The sequence below is a fragment of the Saccopteryx bilineata genome, chromosome 11 (assembly GCF_036850765.1).
Source record: "Saccopteryx bilineata isolate mSacBil1 chromosome 11, mSacBil1_pri_phased_curated, whole genome shotgun sequence".
Classification (NCBI taxonomy): domain Eukaryota; kingdom Metazoa; phylum Chordata; class Mammalia; order Chiroptera; family Emballonuridae; genus Saccopteryx; species Saccopteryx bilineata.
Window position 1 is genome coordinate 68292108 of NC_089500.1, and position 26343 is coordinate 68318450.

Here is a 26343-nt window from a genome sequence, read left to right on the forward strand (position 1 = left end):
CCAGCAGTCAGATCTTGAATTCCTACTGTCTTAACCAACAAATGTCTCACACATGTCATGTATCTAGGTTGACAGGTGGTGAAGGTTATAATGCTCCACTCCACACCTTCACTCAGTAGCCATGAAGACTCAGGATCCACCACTTTGTACAAATACTATGTGGAATATGTAACCTCCAAGGTTGCCATGAGGGGGAAAGAAGGAAGGCACATCAGCTTTTAACGTTCTCCAAGTGATTGAAAGTGATGCAAGTCACTTCCTTCCAGGCCATTAGCCACAAGTAACCAGGTGACCACAGCCTGACTGAAGGGAGACTGGGGAAAGCAGAGGAGCAATGGAGTATTTGATGAGTGCTATCTATACCACAGCAGGCTTATAATTATTTTCTTGAGGGCAAGAATTCACTGATATTCTCAATTACCATATTTCCCCATGTATAAGACATTCCCATGTATAAGATGCACCTTAATTTTGGGGCCTGAAATTTGAAAAAAAAAAATTACATAAAGTTATTGAACTCAAGTTTTGTTCATCATAAATTCATACAACTCCTCATCTGCACGAAAAAGCAGGAAATGCAAGTAAAAAAATCTACAACCGTCGTATAAGACACACCCAGTTTTTAGACCCCAAATTTTTCAAAATAGGGTGTCTTATACACTGGGAATATGGTATCTAGAATTGTGTCTGGCTTACACTGTCCAATAATTACTGAATCAATAAAACAATGAATGGCATCTGAAGCTAGTTTTCTTCACCTATAAATCTAGAGTACTCTAAAAAGTTTCTAGATTGAATTAGATACTCAAGTTCAGGTTAGTATATATTTCAGAAATATCTCGAGTTTACAAGAAGGTACTTTGGTCAGAATTTATTAGAAGCTGGCAAACTCATTCTCAAATGTAATTAGATTACATGAAATCTTTTCTTTGGGAGCTTAACGATTTCTTAAATTGGCTTAAATATGAGGACTCAAAACACTCAACTCAAAAGCCAGTGTTGACTCTTGGTTTCATTTAAAAATGAAAACAGACTGCAATTTTCATAGAAATATTTGCTTAGGGAGTTGAGAACAATTTCCCATGATGATAAAAATTTAGATTGTGGTGACATGAAAAGGCAAGCGGTAGTCAGGCATGGGGAACTACCATAAGTTATTACTTGTATAATTAGGAAGGCACAGAAATCGACATTGGATTTTCACAAAGGAATTTCAAAGTGATTATAAGATATGTTCATTCATTCAGTAGGTGTTTATTTGTTTTATTTATTTATGACAGAGAGACAGAGAAAGACAGGGACAGACAGGAAGGGAGAGAGATGAGAAGCATCAATTCTTCCTTGCAGCACCTTAGTTGTTCATTGATTGCTTTCTCATGTGTCTTGACCATGGGACTACAGCAGACCAAGTTACCCCTTGTTCAAGCCAGTGACCTTGGACTCAAGCTGGTGAGACTTGCTCAAACCAGATGAACCTGCGCTCAAGCCGGCGACCTTGCGGTTTTGAACCTGGGTCCTCTGTGACCCAGTCTGACGCTCTACCCCCTGCACCACCACCTGGTCAGGCAGCAGATGTTTATTAAGCACCAAATATATGCAAAGCACATAGTTTGGTCCTGGAGATTCAGGCAAGAGAGATATAATTCCTACCCTAATGGAACTTACAGTCTAACAGGGAAGACAGGCACTTAACACCTAGTATAATGCTTGACACAGGCTGCAAAAAGGGAAGTACCAGCTGCTATACATGAACAGGGGGACTTCCTGATTTTGAGTGTTAAGAAATTAAGGTCAGGGAAGATTTCAAAAAATTGATGTTTGAACATAAATACAGAGGATACAGAGGATTTGTCACTGGACAAGTAAGGGGAAGAGAATTCCAGATGGAGGAAATAGCTTGTCCTCACAACCCCTACTACGAAGTCACTGAGGATTACATAATTATATAGCTGGAGAAGAGGTGGAAGAAAGCCTTCAAAGGCATTAACAAGCAGTTTAATTAGGCATAGGCCATATTCCTTACCTTTCAGGGCAGGACAACAATTGTCTAAGGTAGACTCTTTCCTGACCCAAACAGTAGCTGAGTCCATCATTCCCATAGCCCATCAGGGACATCAAACAGTCATGAACTAGGCTGATGTAACAGATACAAACTTACAGCCTCTTTCCCAGCCGACAGAAGTGCACAGCCCTAAGCAGTTTTCATGCAGGAAGAGGGTGGGGTGTAGTGGCAGAGGAGGAAACTCAGAGCTGAAAGCCAAGTGCTAAAAGCAGCTGCCTGTGACATTTTCGTCAGCAGTCCTCTCTCCCTCATTGTGCATGAGATACACATCAGATGTTCTGGTTTATGATTTCAGCTTCAGAGTACATACCCTTTGAGAGTCAAGCTCGTGTATCTCTTCCTGGCGTGGTGCCTGCTCATTAGCTGGGTGCTAAAGCTCACCTCAGTGATAACCAAATCCTGAGAATATGAGGAACCATTTCTCATACTCTCAAGGAAGTATGGAATCTTGTGGACTGGTTGAGTCTTAGGCCCAGGTGCTTAGTCTCTGTACTTGCTAGAAGGTGACAAAACACAGGCTACTAAATTCTGTCCAGATGCCAGAACCATGTCTGTCCTTCCCCCATTTTATCAGCCCAGAGGACAATCTATCTTGTTTCCTTTGGAAGATACCGTAGAGGCTAATTCATGAAGGTCCCAGGTAAGAGCCACTTTATTTGTTAGGCAGACCACACCAAGAAAGGGCCAGGTCTTTGCCTGTTCAAATTGTTTACCTCCCCAGGCAAATTAAGGTAGAAAAACTATTATTTACAGGGGAGATAACAGAGGAAAGCCATTATAGGATTTTGCTTTTATTGACTCAAGAGCACAGATTTTAATTAGATGTCAGCAAATGAAAAGATATCACTATGTAACAATTAACAATATCCAAGATAAAAAGTTCCTGTTATTCTGGTCATTTAAAAATACATTACTTTAGAGATTTCCACTAAGTATTGGTGTTAAAATCTGTTACTTGCTTCCAAAAAATGCTGGGTCATATAACCTCTCAGATTACTTCCCCAAATTATCTCATGCAACTATAAATACCATTATAAAATAAATGTCAAAGGGTTTTCTTTTTAAAGAACAAAACTACAATAATGATGACAAAAATCTATTCTAATCTAAATGATAGTAATCTCTGAACACCATTGATACTTGCTTTATCATTGGGTGGCCATATTTAAATGAGGTATTAGACACAATTTTGGATGATTTGAATGATGGGCTGGCTTTGAAGGAGCACGCTAAAATTAGTAATGGGTTTATTTCAGGGTTTCTTAGTTTTCTTATTTCTCAACCCTTACAAGTTTATGTTTGTTACATTTAAGGCATGTTTGGTTATGTTCAGGACAAAGTAACCACTGGTAAATTCATTCATTTAGTCTACAATATTCAAAGAAAATCTATTATATTCATTGTACTGATGAAGAAGACATAATTCCTGCTTTATAATATATAATTTTTTTTTTTGTATTTTTCTGAAGTTGGAAACAGGGAGGCAGTCAGACAGACTCCCGCATGCGCCCAACCAGGATCCACCCGGCATGCCCATCTGGGGCGTCGCTCTGTTGCAACCAGAGCCATTCCAGCACCTGAGGCAGAGGCCACAGAGCCATCCTCAGCAGCTGGGCCAACTTTGCTCCAATGGTGCCTTGGCTGCAGGAGGGGAAGAGAGAGACAGAGAGGAAGGAGAAGGGGAGGGGTGGAGAAGCAGATAAGCGCTTCTCCTGTGTGCCCTGGCCAGGAATCGAACCCAGGACTCCTGCACGCCAGGCTGACGCTCTACCACTGAGCCAACTGGCCAGGGCCTATAATATGTAATTTACTAAAGACTATTATACACCAGACTGTGACCTCCAAGGTCAGGGTTTGGGTCTATTTTGATTACCACTTTATACCCAGGGATAACAGTGTCTCATGGTGGAAGCACAATAAATATTGGTTAAATGTATACATGTATGAACAAATATGTACCTGATGCTACCTTTTTTTTTTTTTTTTTTTTTTTTCAGTTTTCTGAAGCTGGAAACAGGGAGAGACAGTCAGACAGACCCCCGCATGCGCCCGACCGGGATCCACCCAGCACGCCCACCAGGGGCAATGCTCTGCCCACCAGGGGGCGATGCTCTGCCCATCCTGGGCGTCGCCATATTGCGACCAGAGCCACTCTAGCACCTGAGGCAGAGGCCACAGAGCCATCCCCAGCGCCCGGGCTATCTTTGCTCCAATGGAGCCTTGGCTGCGGGAGGGGAAGAGAGAGACAGAGAGGAAAGTGCAGCGGAGGGGTGGAGAAGCAAATGGGCGCTTCTCCTGTGTGCCCTGGCCGGGAATCGAACCCGGGTCCTCCGCACGCTAGGCCGACGCTCTACCGCTGAGCCAACCGGCCAGGGCCTGATGCTACCTTTCTAACACAACTGTGCATTACAATCTTTGACAACCATATTTTATTTTTAGATTAAAACTGCATCAAACATTTCAACTTCAGCCATCAAAACTCAGATTTTAACAGGGCCCATGGATAGATGTTTCTATCTTTCTCTCTCCTCTCTCTCTAAAATCAAAAAAGAAAATTAAAAAATAAAATAGCTCTCTTTATATAGAATGTCTGCCTTATTTTTTTTCAGGTGGTCATGGTACCACTTAAAAATTACAAAAATATCCAAATAGGCCCTGGCCAGTTGGCTTAGCAGTAGAGCATTGTCCTTGCATGTGGAAGTCCCGGGTTCAATTCCCCAACAGGGCACACAGGAGAAGCAACCATCTGCCTCTCCGCCTCTTCCCCTCCCTTCTCTCTCTCAATCCCCTACCTCCTGCAACCATGGCTCATTTGTGCAAGTTGGCCCTGGGTGTTGAGGATGGTACCATGGCACCTCCTCAGGTGCCAAAATAGCTCGGTTGCTGAGCAACGGAGCAATGACCCCAGATAAGCAGAGCATCGCCCCATAGGGGCTTGCCAGGTGGATCCCGGTCAGGGTACATGCGGGAGTCTGTCTCTGCCTCCCTGTCTCTCACTTAATAAAAAAAAAAATACAAATAATGATAAAAAGAAAATAAATACTACTCTATATTCCCACCACTGAGAGATAAAAATTCTTAACATAATGAGTTATGATCTAATAGTATTCTGTACTCATTCCTTTATGCATATTTACTTAAAAATAAAATTGTGATAATTTTGTACTTAGTTTTTTGAAACCTGCATTCTTTAATAATACATCATAAACATTTCCCCATATTCTTCTAAAGCATTAATTCTCATGGCTGTATTTGTAATCCATCACTTAGAAATACCACAAAAGCTCACCATTAGTGTTAGATATCTAGGTATTTACAGTCTTTATTACAAAGAATACTGCAGTGAACAAACTTGTACAATAACTGATTATTTCTCAAGTATAAATTCTCATAAGCAGAATTACTCCTACTAGTACTGAATTAGTGATGGTTTCCAGACACATATTAGGTAATAAAACTGGTTTTATAATTTTTTTTTTCAGGGATAGAGAGAGAGTCAGATAGAGGGATAGATAGGGACAGACAGACAGGAACGGAGAGAAATGAGAAGCATCAATCATCAGTTTTTCATTGCGACACCGTAGTTGTTCATTGACTGCTTTCTCATATGTGCCTTGACCGTGGGGCTAAAGCAGACTGAGTAACCCCTGCTCGAGTCAGTGACCTAGGGTCCATGCTAGTGAACTTTTTTTTTTTTGCTCAAGCCAGATGAGCCCGCGCTCAAGCTGGCAACCCCAGGGTCTTGAACCTGGGTCCTTCCGCATCCCAGTCCGACGCTCTATCCACTGCGCCACTGCCTGGTCAGGCTGGTTTTATAATTTAAAGAAACCTTTACTAATATGGCACATGAAAAACTCTTGAGGTTCTAGGCTTTATAATTTAGAGAAACCTTTGTCAATATTCATGTTTAAATATCATTGAATATTTTCCTTTGGTCATTTGCCCTTTTTTTGGGTTAAATATCAATTCCATTATTTTGCCCATTTTCCCACCTGTTCACCCCTTTTCTTTTTGAGACAACTCATTATTATTTATTTTTTATTTTGAGAGTAAGTTTATTAAAGCTGAGGACAAGAAAAGGCCTAGAACAGATGAAGCAACAGGAGAGCTTCTGGGGATCCTTTTTTTTTTTTAAGATAGTGAGACAGATACCCGCATGCACCTCTTCCGGGATCCACCAGGAAACCCCCATCTGAGGCCGCCTGAATCAACCTAGCTATCCTTAGAGCCTGGGGCTGACACTAGAACCAATAGAGCCAATGGCTACAAGAGCGGAAAAGAGAGAGAGAAGAGCGAGAGGGAGGGGAAGAAAAAGAGATGGTTGCTTCTCATATGTGTTCCAACCAGGAATCAAAACGAGAAGTCCATACACTGGGCTGATGCTCTATCTACAAAACAGACTGGCCAGGGTCTTTAAAAAAGTTAACATTTTAATATTAAAATGTGTTGGTTATGATATTGAAATTAACCTAATGTACCAAAGGAGCGATAAATCTTAACCACTACTAGAAACTGTTAAGAGAAAGAGGTGCAGAATAGTATATGCAATATGCTACCACTATATAAAAAACAAATATTCTAGGTATATATTTATATTCATAGATGGCCTCGAGAAGGATATAACAGTAACATAAAAATATTAACTGGTAAAATTAGTTGGCTCTGGGGAGATGAGGTGAATGGCTGGGAAATTGGGGTGCAAGATTTCCTTTTCACTGTATATTCCTTTGTACCTTTAAATTTTTGTACCATGTACAGGAACTAATATATTAAAAACAGAAGGTAAGTATACAACCCCTACTACACACAGCAGGTATTTGATAAACATGGAATGAATGAATGGATGAATTAAGTAAAATGAATAAATGTCTTCAACCTGTACTCAGATTACTAAAGCCTTATGGAATCCATAATGTATAGCAGTCGTGTTGTTAAAATGAATGTGCCAAACCGTAGCAAGCTTTTTATAAATGCCTTCAGAGAGAAAGGTGTGATATAACTAAGGAAAGGGCTTTGGTTGACAGAAACATTTTTATTATTGGTTCTAGGCTAGTGCTCTAAAAATTCCTAAATAAGCAAAGCCAGCTTATCCTCCATCCCCTAAATCTGTGGAAGAATTACTACTCACTGGCAAAAACACCTCTTGTGGTCTAGAAGAAAGTGCACTAACTCGACTATAAAAATGTCAGGTCCCAAGCAGCTTTATCAATCTCACTTTCACTGCTAAATAGTGAAATTTTGTAACTGCATGAGACTAGATGGTTTTTAATTTTTTTAAATTTTTGTGTGTGACAGAGACAGAGAGAGGGAGAAGGATAGATAGGGACAGCCAGACAGGAAGGGAGAGAGACAAGAAGCATCAACTCTTTGCTGTGGCACTTTAGTTGTTCATTGATTGCTCTCCCATATGTAAACTGACAAGAGTGGGTAGGGGGTGGGGGGCTACAGCAGACTGAATGACCCCTTTCTCAAGCCAGCGACCTTGGGCTCAAGCTGGTGAGCCTTGCTCAAACCAGATGAGCTCAAGCTGGCGACCTTGGGGTCTCGAACCTGGGTCCTCCGCATCCCAGTCTGACGCCCCATCCACTGCGCCACACTGCCTGGTCAGGTTAAAAGGCTTTTTAGAACAAAAGCAATATCTAAAGTGGTGGGAAAAACTACCGTCACTTTATTAGAGTTCTAAATTGAACAAAGTTATTATTGTTTTTTCCCCTCCCCCTCCTTGGAAACCAATTTAGTGTTCTTTTTACATTGTAAAAAATAAGGAAGTTTCATATATGTATATATATACACACACATCCCTGTATTTGCTGAGGATGCTGGTCCTAAAGCATATTTTTCTGGAAAAGAAAAAAAGATAAAAGGCAGAGCAAACAGACTTCAAATTAACATTTTTATTGCATCTCTTATTTCACTGAAGCCAAGCAAGGGTTTATGCTAAGTGCAAAGTCACGTTAGCCTCTGTTTACTGCTTTATGATCAAAGTTTCCTAAGATAAGCAAAACAGCTACCTGTTGTATATTCAAGTCAAGCCTTGGAGACAAACATGGATCTAAACAGTGAGTTTCATGGGAGTCAAAATAATGAAGAGAACACACTGGAATTCCAGTTATTCCTGTTGGGGAGGTGAAGGCTGAACTGTGGGATTTACTGCAGCACAGATTCTTAGAGTTCTGCCAGAAAAATAAAGACAACCAGATAAAAGTGGTTTTACACTGAGCAGCTCTATGTACAATGCTTACGCCAGTGCCTGGCACAGAAGCAGTGCTATACAAATGTTGGTTACAATTTACCATGATCATTACATTGACACTCACCACTTTGAAATAATCAAATTTTTATTATCCCTATATGTAGCACTACCAAACACTACGCTACCAAATGAAGAAACAGACCCTGTTTTAAAGTTTGTAGTGATATATTTTGAAGGAGAAAAGATAAAAAGTTAAATTGTAAAGGAAAATATATTTAGCTTCTTTGAGGCAATGCCCATGGCTAGTTTAGCTGGAGTCCCGCCGTCTGCATCAAAGGTTGAGAAAAATTCAAAGTCCTTCTTTCCCAAATGAGTTAAAAACAGAGATTACTAATATTTAAAATAAACAGAAACAAATTGTACAATAATTTAGCACCTTTCAACAATTCTGGTGTCACAAAAATTAACTGAACCAAACTCTCTCTCTATATATATATTTAAAATTTTTATTTACTGATTTTAGAGAGAGAGAAAACATTGATTTGTTATTGCACCCACTTATCCACTCCTTGGTGGTTTCTTGTATGTGCCTGACCAGGGATAGAACTTGCAACCTTGGCATACTAGGACGATGCTCTAACCAACTGAGCTACCTGGTCAGGGCATCCACATATATTTTGAATACAAGAATCAAGGCCCTGGCTGGTTGGCTCAGTGGTAGAGCGTCGGCCTGGCGTGCAGGAGTCCTGGGTTCGATTCCCGGCCAGGGCACACAGGAGAAGCGCCCATCTGCTTCTCCACCCGTCCCCCTCTCCTTCCTCTCTGTCTCTCTCTTCCCCTCCCGCAGCCGAGGCTCCACTGGAGCAAAGTTGGCCCAGGTGCTGAGGATGGCTCTGTGGCCTCTGCCTCAGGCACTAGAATGGCTCTGGTTGCAACAGAACAATGCCCCAGATGGGCAAAGCATCGCCCCCTGGTGGGCATGCCAGGTGGATTCCGGTCGGGCGCATGCGGGAGTCTGTCTGATTGCCTCCCCGTTTCCAACTTCGGAAAAATACAAAAAAATAAATTAATTAAAAAAAAAAAAGAATCAAAATTCCCAGAGAAGTCAGGCACTTGACTGAGGGCCTGTAGAAGCTAAGAGGAAGAGGCCAGGCCAGAGAAGACTGCCTAGAGGCCTGGACACATGGGAATGTCTTTTGCCTTCATCTATATGGGCCTCCATTTCTGGATACCTTCCAGGCTAAAAAACAAAGGGGGAGGGTTAAAAAGATCTGTGCCATAGTTGTACTGATAACTGAGAGGCAAGATACATTCTTTAGTGCCTTAAAATTATCTAGCAATCTCTTTGAAAAGGAGTAAGCAAAAATCCTTTTGAAAACAAAGTCCCTAATTCTAGTAGAGATTGTCTTGGATTGACAGTCAGTCATACCAAACACTAAGACCTAACTTAAACTTCCCTCCAATATACAGATAGAAAATCCTTAGGGCACTAGGCCTTTCTTATCTACCTTTAAGTCAGTGGTTCTCAACCTGTGGGTCGAGACCCCGAGACCCCAGTGGGGTCCAACGACCAAAACACAGGGGTCGCCTAAAGCCATCGGAAAGTACATATTTATCTTTTTTTTTTTTGTGAAATAACAAAAGGCTTTATTATTATTATTTTTATTTATTCATTTTTAGAAAGGAGAGAGAGAGAGAAGAGAGAGAGAGACAGAGAGAGAGAAGGGGGGAGGAGCAGGAAGCATCAACTCCCATATGTGCCTTGACCAGGCAAGCCCAGGGTTTCGATCCGGCGACCTCAGCATTTCCAGGTCGACGCTTATATCCACTGCGCCACCACAGGTCCAAAAGGCTTTATTGAGTACAGTGCATCCCGCCTGGGGAGGTTCCCTGGCCCAGAAGTAAGATGGAGGCCAAGGAAGTCGCCTATACAATACATTTTTAAATAAAATATGTATTTCTGATGGCTTTAGGCGACCCCTGTGTTTTGGTCGTTCGACCCCCGCCGGGGTCACGACCCACAGATTGTGAACCGCTGACTTAAGTATACCCTTTCCTTCCCTCCCCCGTTTTCTTTCCTCATGTGGATTTAATTTGCTTTGCTAACCTAAGGAAAAGTTTTTTATATGTAAATGTATATATTAGATCACAAAAGGTTTATATGGCTACCCACTATTCTTGTGTGTGTGTGTGTGTGTGTGTGTGTGTGTGTGTGTGTGTGACAGAGACAAGAAAGAGACACAGAGAGAGGGACAGATAGGGACAGACAGGCAGGAAGGGAGAGAGATGAGAAGCATCAATCGTTTGTTGCAGCTCCTTAGTTGTTCCTTGATTGCTTTCTCCTTTGTGCTTTGATGGGGGAGGAGGGACTACAGCAGAGTGAGTGACCCCTTGCTCAAGCCAGTGACCTTGGGCTTCAAGCCAGCGACCTTTGGGCTCAAGCCAGTGACCCTGTGTTCCAGCTGGTGAGCCCATACTCAAGCTGGATGAGCCTGCACTCAAGCCGGTAACCTCGGGGTTTCAAACCTGGGTCCTTTGCCTCCCAGTCTGATGCTCTATCCATTGTACCACTGCCTGGTCAGGCGGCTATCCACTACTCTTAAGATAATTTCTGAATTCTATGGCTCTTGCATTCTTTTTTTTTTCTTTAAAGATTTATTGATTTATGGGTGTGGGGGGGAGGTGAGAAGTATCTACTCATAGTTGTCTCACTTCAGTTGTTCATTGCTTGCTGGTTTTATGTGCCTTGACTGGGCAAAGTCAGGATTTCAAACTGATGCCCAACCACTGCACCACCACGGGCCAGGCAACTTTTGCATTCTTAACAGCGGACAGCACATTAGGACTTTGGAATCCTTGAATTTTAAAGTACAAGGACTACATACCTTTTTACTTGAGGTACTTGATACTTCAGGAGACCTACTAACAGCCATTCCATGGATTGATTGGTAAGGCTTACGAATATGTAATGTTAAAGAAAGAGAGAGATCTAGGTCTTCCATAGGAAGTAGAGCAAGATATGGAATTTAATTCATTTTCTCCAATTGATTTGAGAGAGAGAAGCATCAACTCTTTGTTCCACCTAGTTGTACACCCATTGATTGCTTCTCATATGTGCCCTGACCTGGCCTGACCGGGTAGAACCTGTACAATCAGTACTGAGCTGACGGCCTTGGGATCAAACTAGTGACCTTGGAGCTCCTGGACAATGCTCTATCCACTGTGCCACAGGCTAGAGCTGGAGTTTCATTCTTGAGCAAGTGCTTTTCCCAAAATAATCATGCACCCCAGGGAAGAAAGAGTATTCAATTTGGATTTGGCCTTCCTAACTATATGGTAATTATGAAACCTTATTAACTCACATTAGTGAGGAAGCCAAACTGGACTATGATATTGGGCAAACAAGTTTGTAATAAGTGTATCTTAGTAATAGGTATCCTTGTTCGTATTGGGGCAGTGCCATGTGTGCGTAGTCTCTGGAAGGCTATGGGTGCTTGCCCTCAGGACAGCAGATTGCAAATTGCGGATTGCCTTCCTGCTTGGGAGGGGCCTCTGTTTGCTGGAGAGGGTTTTTTTTTCTACCAACATGTTTTGGCTGGGCAAAGCAGAGGGATAGTCCAGAGGGTGAGTCTGGAAAATGAGTCTGGGTTATGGAACCGGAGACTGAGTCTGGGCTTAGAAGCCCTGATTTCCGCCAGGCCTGTTTTGCTGGGGAGGCTTGTGAGTCCAGGTGAGTCTGGAATGCTGAGGGGCTTGGGAGCCCTGCCTGTTTGCTCATCCGCTGTTAGAAGACTTTAATAAACAGAGTGGCCCACCCTTTTCTGGCTCCATCGTCTGCCAGAATCCAATGAGAACCTGCATCTGTATGGCCACAGCGGCAGCCACTGGCCTCATAGAAGAGGTCTGAATTTCTTAACTTTTCTAAGTCCAAAAAATTCCTAATTAATTTCTAAACTGCTCCCTAGTTAGTCTATTTGCTTCTCTTTCATCTCCACACTATTCTGTACACAGCTCACCAGGCAGAAGGATGAAGTGCTTCATACGAAAAAGAAACTGCAGGTACATGGGCTGAAGGCTCAGGGTTGGGACCAGGAGACAACCCGGCATTTCCTCCCTCTTATCCCCATCTTTACCTATGACCTCAAGATTTTGACAAAATAAATAAAACTATCCTAACATTTAGGTTATGAGTTGAGTAGACCTAGGTTTAAATCTCCTATAGTACTTAAAAGTTAAAAACAGCCCTATTTATTTATATATTTTAGTTTTAAAAAATGACCCAATGTATGACTAAGTATAGTTTAATGACATAACTTTAAATTTGGAGAGATGGAATGGGATTCCCCAGATTATTTTGGTGTTTTTTTTTAAGTGTTTATTTATTTTAGAGAAAGAGGAAGGGAGAGGGGGGCAGGAACACTGACCTGCTCCTGTATGTGCCCCGACTGGGGATGGAACTGGCCACCTCTGCACTTCCAGACGATGCTCTAACCCAGTGGACCCAACCCCTGGGCCGCGGACTGGTACCGGCCCGTGGGCCATTTGGTACTGGTCCACAGAAAATAACTTACATTATTTCTGTTTTATTTATATTTAAGTCTGAACGATGTTTTATTTTTATTGTTTTTTTTTAGATTTTTTATTTATTCATTATAGAGAAGAGAGAGAGAGAGAGAGAAGGGGGAGGAGCAGGAAGCATCAACTCCCAATTTTGCCTTGACCAGGCAAGCCCAGGGTTTTGAACCGGCAACCTCAGCGTTTCCAGGTTGACGCTTTATCCACTGCGCCACCAAAGGTCAGGCTTGATGTTTTATTTTTAAAAAATGACCAGATTCCCTGTTACATTTGTCTAAGACTCACTCTTGATGCTTGTCTTGGTCATGTGATACATTTATCTGTCCCACCCTATAGGCCAGTCCGTGAAAATATTTTCTGACATTAAACCGGTCCGTGGCCCAAAAAAGGTTGGGGACCACTGGTCTAACCAACTTAGCCATCTGGCCAAGGCAGAGTGTCCGCAGATTCTCAGTGGAAGGCCTTTGTTTAGGATTACAGTTGCAGCAGCTGGGAGTTCCCCTAGTTACTCCTGGAATCTGTAATACCTCTCTCATTCCAGTGGATCCTGTAAGTGGGCTCAGTGGTCAACATAGCCAGAATTATGTATTCCCACGATATGGCTGAAGTGTATCTGGGCTGTGTTTCATGTATGATGTGGTCCCGCCTGGGTTGGTCAAAGGAATGACTACTAAACCAAAGAGGACACAAGTGATAGTTAGAAAGCTTCCAGATTAATTTATCTTTTCAATGGAAAAAGGAGCTAGGCCCTGGCCAGATAATTTGGTTGGTTAGAGTATTGTCCCAGACTGCAGAGGTTGCCAGCTCAACCCCCATTCAAGGCACATACAGGAACAGATCAATGTTCCTGCCCCTCTTACTCCCTTCTTCTGTCTCTAAAAATCAATAAATAAAAAATAAAGAAAAAAGGAGCTAGTTTTTTCTTTGCATGATGGAACACGATATATTAGGCCATAGCTAGTCCTCTACCTTGTTTTGTCCATTTGCAATTTATGCCATTGTGCCTCTTATTGACCTCCTGTGTGGCATATGACCCTCCAGATTCTGGTTCCTGCTGATGTAGCTACAGCAAGTATATACAAGATAATGCGGTGTGGGTACATGGGGGGATGCGGGAGGGGTGAGAACAATGGTTGCAGCAGAAAGGCGTACTCAGAGCTTAGTGAGAATTACTACACTTTTGGCCTTGGGGCACTAAGTAGACCAGATATCCTGGAGGTAGGTAGCATAGAACAAAGAATACTCTTCTACTACAAGATTTTCCAGTTTCTCTCCGCTACTAGATTATAGATGGTAAACACTGAGAGGTATATGTGTGCATCCAGAACACTTAAAGAGGGCTCTCCCAAAGCACAATTAAATTCAAGCCTGGTGGGACCACAAGTTTGAAGACATTAGAGAGGAAAGAACTTGTCTATAAGCAGTTGGCTTGAAGTTGGGGGCTGAAAGCTGTCCACTGCAAGGGATAAAGTAGATCAATTCACTCACTGTGGCCATGGTGACCAAAAAAGATCCATGCAGCTGGGATGAGAGGAAACTGTGAAGGTTGAAGGAAATCCACTGGGTCTCCTCAAACTGACACCTGATCTGCCAAAGGTGACAATGGAAGGAGAATCTCTACACAGGGAGGGGACTGACAAATCTTATTACTAAGGCTTTTTTAAAAATTTTTTTAATTTTAATTTTTTAAAGTCTTTATTTATTGATTTTACACAGGGTGGGGGTGAGAAGTATCAACTCATAGTTGCTTCATTTTAGTTGTTCACTGCTTGCTCCTTGCTTGTCCTCTGTGCCTTGATCAGGCAAGCGCAGGGTCCGAAATCAGTGACCTCAGCATTCTAGGTCGACACTCTAACCACTGCGCCACCACAGGCCAGGCTAAGGCTCTTGTTTTGAGATTAAACTTCTCCTCAGGGATCTTTCATCAATCACCACTGACACCATGAGGATTCAGGACGTGAACACAACCCCTTTCGCCTGCTTCTTATAAACTGCAGCAGGGACCTGGCGGTTAGATCGGTCGGTTAGAGTGTCATCCCAAAATGCCAATGTTGTGGGTTGGATTCCTGGTCAGGGCACAAAAGGGAAGCAACCAATGAGTGCACAACTAAAGTGGAGCAACAAATGAATACTCTACGCCCACCTTCCTCTCTCTGTCTTTCTAAAATCAATGAAAAAGAAAACCAACCTGCAGAGACCAAGCTGGAACAGACTACCTGCTGCAGTATTTGCTGCCCTACTTCCCATCTGCCTGCACTCCTCACTTTCAGCCTCATGACATTTCCTGCCATTGCCGTTTTCTTTTTATATTGATTAAATATAGCACTAGATGTTTAAAGAGTTCTATTTTCTTTTGGATTACTGAATAATGTATTATGTAGAAATGTCTGTTAGCGCTGTATGGGGAAGTGCTTCATGCGGTCTATTAAAACCTGGATGCCAAGATGGGTGTGGACTCCCTTCCACCACACTGCCCATCACTCCCCACTGCCTTATATTGGGCTGATTAATTCTCCTCGTCCTTGAAGACTTTTCAGTTTGAATCCCTGATCTAGATTAAACTCTGCAAATTCAGGGATAAATAGAGTGATGTAGCAATAAACAGGCTTATCAGACATGAGTGTTTGCTTCCCTGTTGGGTCTGCAGGAAAGCTTCGCTGCCTGGCTCCCACAAGGTAGCTCTGTGGCAATGGCTATTTCCCCATATCAATGAGGAGGGCCCTCAACATTTCTTAACTCCTCTAACTCCAAACAAACCCTAAAAGGATAAATTCAGAAGTGCCACCTTCCACCTTTTACATATTCCAAGTTTTTCTCTGTGAAGATTCTTCTTTAAATGACTGATGAGAACACCTGCCTTAATTTCTCTAAATAAGGTAGTAGGCTAGTCTGCTCCGGCTTGCTCTCGGCTGCAGTATTTAAAAACTTTACAGGTTTCCCTTAAAAATGGGTATGGCCTTATTCTGTGACTGCAAAAAATAATACTATCAGAGTAAAATAGACATCTGAACTCGTGATTTGTGTAAAAGGTAAGGGAGTGGGAAGGAAGGGTCACTCTATTACTACAGAGCTCAGGGACTATGTTAGCTCCTGGACCTCACCTGGGCACGCGGCGCAGGACATTGTGGTAGATTCTGGGTTTTCAAAGGGCACTACAGATTTTCAAAGGGCACTACAGTTCTTTATCTAAGCCTCCCCTTCGTCACCAGCATAGTAGTATCAAGGCCCACTTATAACACTCAGGTCTGGCTCCCCAGGCAGGTGGATATATAAAGCTATTAAATAGTTATTATGGTATGAGGCCTCCTTCACTGCATGCACCCTTCCTGAGTCAGTTGGTTAGTGTCATCCAGGCTCGAAGTACAGCTGTTTAGGAGTTCCAACGGCCACAGCTGCTGTTCCTGGGTGAAGGCCATAAGGTCTAACTTCTCATAATCAAAGATCTCACAACATGGGATATCGACTCTATGACACCCAGAATTTTCTGGAATATAAGCAATCTTAAAATTAATTAAAATTATGCTGTTGAAAAAATATGTCTTAGATGGGGCACATATACACCATGGTATACTTGTCAGCTAGAAGAAACGATGACATCAGATCACTTACAGCAGATTGGTGGAATCTTGATAACATTATGCGGAGTGAAATAAGTGAATCAGAAAAAAACAAGAACTGCAGGATTCCATACATTGGTGGGACATAAAAGTGAGACTAAGAGACATGGACAGGAGTGTGGTGGTTACGGGGGGTGGGGGGAGGGACGGAGGGAGGGGTACAAAGAGAACTGGATAGAGGGTGACGGAGGACGATCTCTCTTTGGGTGATGGGTATGCAACAGAACTAAATGACAAAATAACCTGGAAATGTTTTCTTTGAATATATGTACCCTGATTTATTGATGTCACCCCATTTAAATAAAAATTTATTTATTAAAAAAAAAATGTCTTAAGGTTACCTCTCCCCAACTTAGCAGCCTAAAAGTTTACAACTCACTATAATGAGATACCACCTCACCCCTGTTAGATTAGCTATTATCAACAAGACGGGTAATAGCAAATGTTGGAGAGGCTGTGGAGAAAAAGGAACCCTCATTCACTGTTGGTGGGACTGTAAAGTAGTACAACCATTATGGAGGAAAGTATGGTGGTTCCTCAAAAAACTGCAAATAGAACTACCTTATGACCCAGCAATCCCTCTACTGGGCATATACCCCAAAACCTCAGAAACATTGATATGTGAAGACACATGTAGCCCCATGTTCATTGCAGCACTGTTCACAGTGGGCCAAGACATGGAAACAACCAAAAAGCCCTTCAATAGAAGATTGGATAAAGAAGATGTGGCACATATACACTATGGAATACTACTCAGCCATAAGAAATGATGACATCAGATCATTTACAGCAAAATGGTGGGATCTTGATAACATTATAAAGAGTGAAAATAAGTAAATCAGAAAAAAACAAGAACTACATGATTCCATACATTGGTGGAACATAAAAACGAGACTAAGAGACATGGACAAGAGTGTGGTGGTTACCAGGGGTGGGGGGAGGGAGGACATGGGAGGGAGGGAGGGAGAGAGTTAGGGGGAAGGGGAGGGGCACAGAGAACTAGATAGAGGGTGGCGGAGGACAATCTGACTTTGGGCGAGGGGTATGCAACATAATTTAATGACAAAATAACCTAGACATGTTTTCTTTGAATATATGTACCCTGATTTATTAATGTCATCCCATTACCATTAATAAAAATTTATTAAAAAAAAAAAAAAGTTTACAACTCCCCCATATTCAGATCAGTAGGGGTAGTTTCTCTGCGGTGCACCTTTTGGTTTCAGAGGCAGCTTTTATAACCAATGGTGTTCATAATCAATGTGTAGCCCTACCAGGGGTCGAAAGAACCTAGAACAGGGTCTTCCTAAGTCAAGATGGCCTTCAAAGTCTATGGGTTAGTCTCCTATGGAATTAGCAGTTATAAATGGTAATTACCACTCATGTATTTTTGGTGAGCACTAAATGATGACTATGTCCTGATGATTCCACACAATACTGATTATTTGACTTTGGGTAAGTTACTTAACCCCTCTGTAGTCATCTCTATATCTGTATCAGTCTGTAAACTGAGGATTATAATAGTGCCTAGTTTATAGAATCTTATGAGTAAATGAGTTAATAAGTAGTAACTCATAACCTGAGATCAATGCCTGGCATATAAGTACTTCCTAAATCCTAGCTATCATCAATTTATCATTAGTAGTAACGGTATGCATCTACCCCCATTTGTCCAGAATATTAAAGACAGGAAGGAAGTGAGAAAAAGAAAGAAAGAAGGAGAAAAGAAAGAAAATGGAGGGAAAAAGGGAAAGAGGGAGGAAAAAAAGAAGGAAGGAGCTCAGGGTTAGCCAAAGTCAAGGAGGTAGACAGGTCTGGCAAACATGTAGGACCATGCCTAAAAGAAATGCTCGCTAGGGAAGATCCTACGCAGTGAGGTAGGTTACAAAGAGCCTAGGCTAACACTCTCCCTGGGCTAGCAGACAAGGAGCAGGAACCAAGCCATGTCACACTGAGGAGTGGAGGAGGGTACGGGCATGGCCTGCCATAGGTAAAGAGCCTCGGGTAATGTGGCTGAAAACAAATTACTTGTTACCCATATGGATTGTTTTGTAGCCTCTTTAAGCATAACTGTCCGTTTATCATAATTTTTTAGTTTTTTCTCCCAAAACTTTTGTGCTTTTCATCCAAATTCATTTAGATAATTACTTAAAAACCATGTAAATGTGCCTTATTATCAAAGTCTTTGCATATATTTTAAAATGTGATTAACAGTACATACAGTGATTCCTTGAAAAACTGCTCACAAAAATTAGGGGATCCTGAAACGTGCAGATACTCTAGTACTTTCAGCCTTTTGTATAGTGCATTTTCACCAATGAAATAAAAGTTGGTTTTGCATCTCATTTGCATAATTGAACTTTCTTTGACTTGCGTTTGCTTTTCTGATGTTCCTGTTCAATAAAAAAATTAAATGTTTTTTTATCACTTCATATTCATTTTGAAATATCTCCTAATTTTTGTGAGCAGTATATATTATATATCTGCACACAAAAAATTCTCAAAAATCCTAAGAAGCAGTCAAGCAAATCCTTGACCATTAAAGTTATCAAACACACAAAAAGCCAGTGGTTGGAAATAACTTTTGACTGATCTGTCATGTTGAGGAGTTTTTTACGAGAGAGACAGAGACAGACAGGAAGGGAGAGGAATGAGAAGCATCAATTCTTCGTTGCGGCACCTTAGTTGTTCACTGATTGCTTTTACATATGTGCCTTGACTGGGGGGCTACAGCCGAGCCAGTGACCCCTTGCTCCAGCCAGTGACCTTAGGCTCAAGCCAGATAAGGCCACACTCAATCCAGCGACCTTGGATTTCAAACCTGGATCCTCTGCGAACCAGGCCAATGCTCTATCCACTGCATACTGCTAGGTCAGACAAGATTTTTTTATTGCAACCAATTTTTTTTCTTTAACTTTTTATTTGATTTTAAGAGAGATGAGGGGGAGGGAACATAGATCTGTTCCTGTGTGTGCCCTGACTGGGTAGCAAACCCACAACCTGTATATTGGGAAGATGCTCTAACCAACTGAGCTATCCAGCCAGGGAATTGCAACCAATTTTGGACTAATTTATCACATTGAGGAAATTTTTATTGCAATCAATTTGTTTTCTTTCAAACTCTTTTGGCCGAATTTATCTCCTGCTAGAAAAGTCAGAGAAGTCAACTGATTAGGATGCCAAATTATAGGCTGGAGAGAGCAAGTGAAGGGTCAACACAGAGCAGGGAGAGCTGTGGAGAACTAGGGAGAGGTCAGGGAGGGTCCTGCAATGCTAACAACTCAGAGAGTCTTCCTTCAAAGAGTGGCAAGTTCAGCTAAGATGCAGATCCAGCCCTTGCGAAGCAGCAAGACACAGAACAGGAAACTAAAGGAAGATGTTCTGAAAGCTCTCAAAACTTTCAAAAAAGAATGTCTTTAGAATTGGCGTTATCTCCTTTATCCGAAGTATTTGCTTGGTGAGCTTTCTTTTTCCATACATAGTACAAAAGCAAATTTCATATTCACTGTCCTTATTAAATTATTACGAATTGTAAATGGTGGAGTGTTCATAGTTGATTAAATATCATTGTATTTTAAAAGATCCCTTTCCTGCTTTATTTGGTGAAATGGGATGGATAATAGCACTTTGCTATTTCCCACCTCACAAAAATGATGAAATAAGTGAGAATGTAAGTTAAGCAGTTTAGTTCCAGAGAAAATATTTTGTAATTATTTTTTCTTTTTTAAATGAGAGGCAGAGAGGCAGGGAGGCTGGGGGGGGGGAGAGTCAGGGAGGCACAGAGACAGACACCTGCATGTGCCCTGACTGGGATCCACCGGGCAACCCCCTACAGGGTGATGCTCTGCCTATCTAGGGCCGCTGCTCCATTGCTCAGCAACTGAGCTATTTCAGCACCTGAGGCAAGGCCATGGAGCCATTCTCAGTACCCAGGGCCAAACTGCTTGAACTATATATTTGAGCTATGGCTTGGAGGGGAAGAGAGAGAGAGAGAGAGAGAGATAAAGAGAGAAAGAGAGAAGGGGGAGAAGTGAAGAAGCAGATAGTCGCTTCTCCTGTGTGCCCTGACCAGGAATCGAACCCAGGACTTCCAGACATGCCAGGCTGATGCTCTACCACTGAGCCATGTGGCCATGGCCAATATTCCATAATTTTGTTATTCTTCTTTTCCAGATAAAGCAATTAACTGTCACAGCTTGAATAGTAGCTAGTTGTTAGAATTTTCCAATTTTACATTTGCTTTGCTTATCCCATTACTCATTTCTGTAGCTAAAACTCTTACCTTGAAATCTTCAGAAGTTTTGCTCACTGAAGCTTGCAAACAGCAAATTAGCCATGCCTCATCCAGTCTATCAACCTTTAAAACAAAAAAGTAAATCTAGGGAATTTTGTGACAAAGCCAAAAGCCACTAGAAAACAAGTACCATGCCTTCTCTGATTTTGAAAGAACCCATAATGAAATACTTTTATTTAAAGATTGCACTAGTTGTTACAGTAAGATCCTGGAGCCTGAAGATCTGGTTCTTCTCATCATGCCATTATTAGATGGTTGGCCTTAGAAAGTCTTTTAGCCTCTCTGGGCCTTAATTTCTATTTCTGTAAAATGTAGAGGGTTATGCTAAATGATTTTGAACCTCCCCATAGCTCTAAATTTCTGATCCTATGCTTACTAGTTTATTTCTTCAATGTCTCATGGATTAATCATAAAGAAAACCTGGGAGGAAAGCAAGAATGTTACCTGTACCATTTAAGCATTTTTGCCAGCTCACCCACCTTGTTTCTACTTTATTAGCTAAAGATGTTGGTGTTGCTTTTGATCTTTGCCTCTAATGCAATTTATGCACAAATTTTAATATTAATTTCATAAACACTTATAGAGTACTTTCCAAGTTTTACCAATCACTTTTGAAAATACTACCTGATTTGATTATCACAACAGCTCAGGCTAATAAATATTACTTTCAATTACCTGGTAAGGAAACTGAGGCCCAAAATAATTCAGCAAATTAACTGTTCAGGGCATCACAGTAAGTTATGGGAACAAGCCTTCTGATTCCAAAGCCTATTCTCTTTTCACAACAGTACAATTCCTACTAGTGGAAATACAGATTTTGTGGGGCCTCCAATATGTATAATTTTAGTGGACATCTTCAATAAAAGGTATACAAAATTACAATAAACATGAAGTAGGATCCTGTGAACAGATCGTTAGGGCCCCTTTCAAGGCCTTGGAAGGGGTCTTATCAAGTGAGGTGCCTTTAGGGTTAATCTTTAGAATTCAGATTCACATTTTTCCATGGTTATACATTTATTTAGTGCTTACTATATGCCAGACGCTAAGGTAAATATCAACTTTATTATCATAACAACCCTATGAGGTAGGTACTCTCCTTGCCTGACAAAGCAGAGAATAAGGCTCAGAGAGGTACAACGAGTTGCCTAAGGACACAGAGCTAGTAAGTGTCAAGTTGGAACTCAGATCTGGCTTCCTGGTCCATATTGTGAACCTATCACACTATGCTCCTCTATTAGCCTTCTTTGGAGGTTTCCTGGCAATCAAAGTATTCCCACTACATCCCACAGTTCAGGCCCTGATAAGTTCTGGTCTGAACCAGTCCTAGTTTGACTCCTTAACTCTCCTAACACCTGTCCTGAAAGTTCTTGCCAACCTAACAGTCCCAAGGCACTGCTGTTTAAGTCCCTGTCATCCCAATGACCTGACATGCCTTCCTCTTCCCTGCACTTAGCAAAGCAATTATTGCTCAGGAGCAGTACTTGGCTATGGATTCCATACTGTCTTCTACTAACTGAACTGTTACTGAAGGACACAGTGCAGGAGAGGAAAGCACGAGGGAGCTCTCAGAACAGGATCCTGCATCGCCACTCCACCCCTGTCTCAGGTTCCTCACATGCAAAACAGACACTTAGGGGCAACCCCACAGGTTGCTATCAGAATTAGGATGGGAGGTGTGCGTGTATAGGGCAGGGCAGGGTTGGGGCACACAGCAAGTGCTCATCAAATGCGGGTTGAGCCTGACCAGGCGGTGGCGCAGTGGGTAGAGCATTGGACTGGGATGCAGAGGACCCCAGGTTCGAGACCCCGAGGTCGCCAGCTTGAGCGCAGGCTCATCTGGTTTGAGCAAAGCTCACCAGCTTGGACCCAAGGTCGCTGACTTGAGCAAGGGGTCACTCACTCTGCTGTAGTCCCACGGTCAAGGCACATATGAGAAAGCAATCAATGAGCAACTAAGTGCTACAACGAAAAACTGATGATTGATGCTTCTCATCTCTCTGCGTTCCGGTCTGTATGTCCCTATCTATCCCTCTCTGACTCTTGCTCTGTCTCTGAAGAAAAAAAAAGAAAAATGCGGGTTGATTGCTGCCTGACTCATAGAGCCAAAGAACTCTGAAGCTCTTGGGTGGCAGGGGCCCCGACTCATACAGTTCTGATATTTCTCCAAAATCCTGGACCTCAGAGACACTCCATGATCATACACTTTGGGATTTGGACTTGCTCTGGAACCTACGATGCTCTTAGGACAGAATCAGAACCAGGATTTGAAGCTGGCCACCTGCTTAGCTCTGTGACTCCCGTACAGTCACTTAACCTGAGCCTCCGGTCCCTTACGTGTGAAATGTTCATGATGCTCGCTACCTCCTAGGGCGGTGAGGACGGCCCGGTAATCAGCCCTTCAAAACTGCTGGCTATAATTACACCTGGTCCCAAACACTTGGTGTCCATAAAAATGCGGCCTCTCTGCACTCTCACTGGTCCGTGGTTCAGGTATACACACTCTCCCTCCCGGGGCCAGTGCGGTCGCCGCAGACCGCTCCGCTTTCCTGACCTCTGTGTGAACACCCACCATTCATCCAATGCCACAGGCCGGGTTCTGTAGTAACGAGGTTCCAGAAACTCTCCCGTCAGAACCACCGAAAGCGCCCGGGCGGTCGGGTCTATCGCTGCCGCGGTTTTAGGGAACAGGAACCAGGCCCTGAGGGCTTGAGTGACTTCCCCGAGGTCACTTAACTCCAGCGGCGAGACCACAGCCGCGTAACTGCCGGCCCCTCCGCCTCTTCCCGGCCGCGGCGCACCCGGGCCGTTCAAACCCAGCCCGGGCCCTCCACTTCAGCCGCCTCCCCGCTCCGCCGCGCCCCACACCTGAGTCGGGCCCCGGGGGCGCGCCGCATCGCTCCTCGGCGGCTTTCCCTCATCTCCGTCGGAAACTGGGGTGAGGCCGACGTCGGAGTCCCGCACGCCTGCAGGTCACCCCGAGCTCCGGCAGCGGAGGAGCATCCGTCTCGGCGGAGCACCGCGGCTCGGTCCCCGCCACTGAGCGGGGGCGCGGCGCGCGGGTCTTTCTGGGCTGCAGGTCACGTGGCGGGGAGGGGGCGCTGGCGCGCGAGCGAGCGAGCGAGCGGGAGCGCGCGCCTGCGCCTGAGAGCGTGTGGAGGCGCGAGTAGCTGTTGGAGTGTATGTATGGGGGGGAGGGGGCGGCGGCCGAGAAGGCCGACTCCGCCCCCTTTGCGCATGCTCCGGCCCCCTCCCGCCCCCCCCCCCCCCCCCGCAGCTTATAAAAGCCGCCTAGCCGGCCGGGCCCGACAAAGTGCTGGCGAGCGGCGACGTGACTACCGACCGCGTGGGTGCCTGGAGGAGCCAACGAGGCAACGGGCGAAGGACGCGACCTGGGCCCTGGGCCTCGCGGAACTCCGGCCGCGCCGCGGCGTCACGCACACGCTCGACGCCGGAGCGGCGCATAACGGTTAGTTAGGTAACCGCCGGAGGCGGGCGGCGCGGACCCCGGGGTTCCCTGGCTGCCTCCACGGATCCGAGGCAGCCTCGGCGGAGCGGAGACCTTGGTCTCCGGGGCACGGAGGAGGCCCGGTAGGGGGCATCACGGCCGCGGGCAGCCGCGTGGCCCCGGACTGCAGCGTTGGGGAGGAGACCTTGAGGCGCTGGGGACAGCGCCTCTCCCAGCCAAGCTGCGGCCCCGCGGTCAGGTGCCGGCCACTGGCCTGGCGGAGAAGTTGGGTCGTGGTACCGGTGACCTTGGAGGAGTCGCTTCCCTGCTAGTCTTCAGGAAGCTCCTTAAGAGATGCTTTTGGTCTGAAAAAGGGACGACGTGGGGCTGACTCACGTGGTGCCTGCAGACTGTCTTGGCCGCGTTCTGCTCCGAGGGAAGGGACTCCGGCGGGAGTTCTTGTGGACTCGTGGCATTGCCCGTCCCAGCCTCCTCGGCCAGCCAATCCTTGTCCCACCTGGTGACTTGCGAGAGTGGTTTGGGAATCTGCAGTCCCTGCAGCCAAGGCGTGACTGCAGGGCTCGAGTGGACTTTGCCGAGGGCACCGTGCGGACGAGGGCTCTTTGTCGTTCAACCTGTGGCTGCGGGACGTCAGCCGCAGCGCCCTCGCACTCGTGGTCCCTGCGGCGTCCCTGTTGAGAGGAGTCTGAAGGATAGCGTTACACTTGGTCAGATGCTTTCTTTTTGTTTCAAGTACATCCTCCTTTTCCCCGTGCATTTTAACGTTTCGTTTCTTTGTCATGACTTACTTGGTGCGACAAGCAGTTGCTAACTAGTTTGTAATTAATCTTAACAAACGTCTTACTACTTTAGCTGAGTTCCCAGTGTCTGCTTATAAACTAGACATCTACTGATAACAGCAAAATGTTTTACAAGCTACTTTTTCACAACTAGTTTTGAAATTTTTTGAAATATTCTGGTTTCTAAATAAAATGTGTACACGTCAATGCCCTGATAAAATAAACGTGGGATTAGTAACTACTGGGATGTTGTGATAGGGCGAACCCTGAATTGTGTGAGCGTTTGGGAAGAGTGTGAGTAGGAATTAGCCATTAATAATTTTGATGTCAGCTCGCAGCCCAGTGAGGTGAAGCAAAGTCTATGTATCTTCAGATTTTTAGTTAAGCATTAATAGTACCCATAAATCGAAGTCTTACACCCTGCGGGTACAATTTGCCATAAAAATGAGAACGACGTTCCTTAAAACAGGTGGTGGGTTACTTAAACAGAAGTTGAACATAACTTCAGTAATTAATTCATGGTTTAGATAGATGCTGTCCTTTCATCAGATTGCAGTGACTCTTTTAAATATGCAAGTTAATGGTCTGGGGAGCATTTTGTGAGATTTTTATAGTTGAATAGGTTTAAAGGTTTAGCTGTAAGCTTAACATAATAGGCTATAACATACCTAAACAGATTAAGAAGGAAAAAAAATCATACCACCATAGGATGAAACCAACAGATTAGTGTTTCAGTTGTTTACATTATCTTTTGGCTTTTTAAATATTAATACATATATTAATTCTGGAAAAGATCTTAATGAACAATGAGGTTCCCTTATTTTACATAATTAGGAAACAGATTGGGGAGGTTGTGATTTATCATCTTAGTTCTGAAATTATGCCCTGGCCAGGTTCACTTAGCTGGAGCTTAGTTGCAATATGCCAGGGCCATGAGTTCAATCCCCAGTCAGGGCACATACAAGAATCAACCAATGATTGCAAAAATAAGTGCAACAGCAAACTGATCTCTTTCTCTCTGACTTTCCCTTCCTCTCTCTCTAAAATCAATAAATGAGATCTTGTTAACGGTCCGGTGGGAATTAATCTGTTTTGACTTCATTTAATTAGAATGGCCCTCCTGAGCTTTCTCTAAAATTATAAATATGGATATAAATTATTTCACACTGAAAATTAATATTTTGAGTAATAACCTTTTCCAGCTTATGTTTTTCTTTCCCATTGTGTTTTCAGTCCACTTCATAATTGGCCTCTCTCTGCAGGTTTTAGGTCCCTGTAAATGTCTACATGGCCATTCTGTTTTTGTTGTGGATGAGGACTAGGAAGATGGAACTTGTATATGAGAAAAACAGACCTG

General features: G+C 43.5%; 1 protein-coding gene and 1 long non-coding RNA gene across 4 annotated transcripts in view; one reads left to right on the plus strand and one right to left on the minus strand.

Moving 5' to 3' along the window:
* The window catches only part of LOC136315726 (uncharacterized), a 55251-nt gene extending 31340 nt beyond the window's left edge, over positions 1 to 23911 (minus strand). For 2 of the 3 annotated variants that reach the window (XR_010727554.1, XR_010727555.1), the window contains exons 1-2: positions 23607 to 23911; positions 20730 to 20804 (exon numbers count right to left, since the gene is read on the minus strand). This is a non-coding gene — a long non-coding RNA (uncharacterized lncRNA). Of the gene's footprint in view, positions 1 to 14529; positions 14897 to 20729; positions 20805 to 23606 lie in introns of those variants that run through there. The other variant, XR_010727553.1, reaches the window with a different exon arrangement.
* A 146-nt stretch (positions 23912 to 24057) lies between these two features.
* LOC136315008 (monocarboxylate transporter 1) overlaps positions 24058 to 26343 on the plus strand; it is a 53810-nt gene continuing 51524 nt past the window's right edge. The window contains exon 1 of the mRNA XM_066246168.1: positions 24058 to 24207. The gene's annotated coding sequence lies outside the window, so the exon portion shown is untranslated. The remainder of the gene's footprint in view (positions 24208 to 26343) is intronic.